We start from the raw sequence: 3,092 nt of genomic DNA, 5'->3' as shown, positions 1-3,092 counted from the left end.
GTTCATTGTGTGTGTGTGTGTGTGTGTGTATGTGTGTGTGTGTGTGTGTGTGTCTGTGTCTGTGTACATGATTAACATTACATACACATTTGAACTAATAACCAACTACAACAATGTGTGTATATATCATTTACATAAACGAGAGGTTGTATAGCACTGTGTGTATATGTCTGTATGTATACCAGCAAACTTGTGTATACTTCTGTAGTGTGTATCTGTATAGCTGGATTTGTTGTTGTTGTTGTTGTTGTTATTGTTACTAACTTGGGAGGGTTTCGTGGTGAGATGAAGGTTAGGTTAGGTCAAGTTAGGTTAGGTTAGGTCAGGTTAGGTTAGGTTAGGTTAGGTTAGGTTAGGTTAACGTAAGAGTGTTAAGCCATCAGATGTCATAAACTGTAAGGTGAACGACATAAAAAAATTAGAAAAAGAAAACAAACGAAAAGATTAAAAAAATACTCAACTTCACCTGACGATCAATACAGGTGAGACAGACTGACAGACAATCATTCATCTTCCTGTGACACTTTAGTAGTTAGCGGACGATGGATAAAGGGATTGAGAGTGAAAAATATGCGAGGGAGAGAGATTAGTTCACCCATAGACAATGAGAAAAGAGGGAAAGAGAAAGGCAGAAATAACAGAGATAAAGAGAAGGTGATAAAGGGAAGCAGGTACAGAGAGAGAGAGAGAGAGAGAGAGAGAGAGAGAGAGAGAGAGAGAGAGGTACGACGACCCTCTTCAAACTTATAGGAGAACGACCTCTCCAAACACGCACACACACAGCACCACGACCCAGACTCCCACACACACACACAACTACTACTGCTTTGCTGTCACTCGGAATCAAGTATGACGATCATCCAGCTATGATACAATAATATGGGTTATTAAGGATGTCACCTAGGTTGGTGAGTTTTAAGGTAACTAAAGAGGCCGATACGGGACCGGCAGAGTCGTTTACAGATGTTCCACATGTGGAGGGCTGCGTTTAGTGCGGGAGGGGTGGCGGCAGCGTCTTTCCGGCGTTGGAGCTTGTCTGCCTCGGTATGCAGTCGGGCTAACTCTAAAGTATTGACACCTTGTCATGTGGTGCTCCTCCAAGCGTTACGGTGTGGAGTAATCGACTCCCAGGTGAGGGGGTCGATTTGGTACTTTTTCAGGTTTGTCTTAAGACTATCCTTATACCTTTTCAGTTGCTCGCCGGCGTTACGTTTACTATTCGTTAGATGACTGTAAAGTAGCTGCTTTGGCAGTCTACTGTCGTCCATGGGGTAACATGGCCAGTCCAACGTAGTTGTTCATGGATAATGGTAGCCTCGATGCTCCTACAGTTGGTGTCAGCGAGAATACTGGCATTTGTTCTCTTGTCTTCCCAGCGAACTCGGAGGACGGAACATAGACTACGTTGGTGAAAGATTTCAAGTGCCTTGAGGTGCCTTCTGTATGTGACACATGTCTCGGTGCCATATAGAAGGGTGGGGAGGACCACTGCTCAATATACGTGCAACTTTGTAGATATTGTCAGCTCCCTACAGCTGAACACACGGGTACGGAGTCTGTCAAAGGCTTGAGATGCACATCTGATCCGATATTGAATCCCTTCATCGATGTCCGCGGTGGTGAACAGGTGGGAGTCGAGATATCCAAAGTGAGTAACATTAGAGAGGGCAGTATCGTTAAGCTGGATGGATGGTGGTGTGGCTGAACCAGGGGCAGGCTGAAAGCGAATCTGATTCTTACGTACATTCACCTCAAGGCAGAAGTGTGCATACGCATCTGCGTAAGTGTTCAGGATCTCCTGTAGGTCTCATTCAGTGTGAGCGACGAGGGTGAGATCGTCTGCAAACTGAAGTTTAGTAATGGAAGCTGCCGACACCTTTGTTCCTGCCAGGAGTCATCTCATGTTGTAAAGACCCTTCATCCGGTACTCGATGTCCACCCCGCCGGCTAAATTGGCAGTGGTACGAGTAAAGAAGACAACCAAAAAAATGGAAAAAAGAGTTGGTGCCAGTACACACCCTTGTTTAACCCCTGTTTGGATGGGGAGAACTCAGACTGGGTGACATTGTGCAGGACACACACACACACACACACGAGAATGGTGTGAACGTTCATCCCGTAGTAACATGACCTCTTAATATTAATACCATAAACCGTTCATAAGCCACATTCCTCTTCCAGTAACATTCTATTATTAAATCCCGTTAAATAAAAAAACATCATAAAAGTGTGTTGTCGTGGAGAATATTTATTTCAACTTTCAATTTCTTTTATTTTTAGTAATGCAGAATGACTAGACAGAAAAAAACCCAGTAAAAGGGAAACCTATCTCTCTCGCCCTCCCTCCTACCCTCTTTCCTTCACCCCTTACCCTCCCTTTCCCCTTTTCCTTCACCCCTTACCCTCCCTTGCCCCCTTTCCTTCACCCCTCACCCTGCCTTTCCCCCTTTCCTTCATCCCTTACCCTCCCTTTCTTTCCTTCTTCTGACTTCACCTCCCTCTTCACCCCCCTCACCCTCCTCTCCCCTTTTCCTTCACCCCTCAATTCTCCTTTTTTCCCTTTGTTTAATTCTCACCTCCCCTGTCCTCTTTCCTTCACCCCTCACCTCCCTCTCTCCCCTTCCTTCACCCTCACCCCCTCCCCCTCTCCCCCCTTCCTTCACCCCTCACCCTCCCTCTCCCTTCTTCACCTCCTCACCCCCCCATCACCACACACAGCGCTCGGTCCCTGTCATTCAATTATATTTACTGCACAAACCGTGCTGGCAAAAATCGTACAAACAAAAAATAAAAAAAATTACAAACACAACGAATTTTTACTTTTTAATTATTTTTTCTTTTATTTTTTGGCTTAGCGATGAAACCAAAAAATAAGACCACAATATCATTCTCTCTCTCTCTCTCTCTCAGAACGTCAAAAGCTCTGAGATTATAACGTCTTCCGCTGTAAATCTTCGTGTTGGTAATGAGTGTGTGTGTGTGTGTGTGTGCGTGTGGTAATAAAGCGTCGCAATAGCTATAATCCTTTCTTGAACGTTCCTATTGCAGCTGCCTGACACAACACAACAACACAACAAACACAGCACAACATA

Source organism: Homarus americanus, unplaced genomic scaffold, assembly GCF_018991925.1.
Source record: "Homarus americanus isolate GMGI-L3 unplaced genomic scaffold, GMGI_Hamer_2.0 scaffold42442, whole genome shotgun sequence".
Lineage (NCBI taxonomy): Eukaryota > Metazoa > Arthropoda > Malacostraca > Decapoda > Nephropidae > Homarus > Homarus americanus.
Note: the sequence above shows the minus strand (reverse complement) of the source record.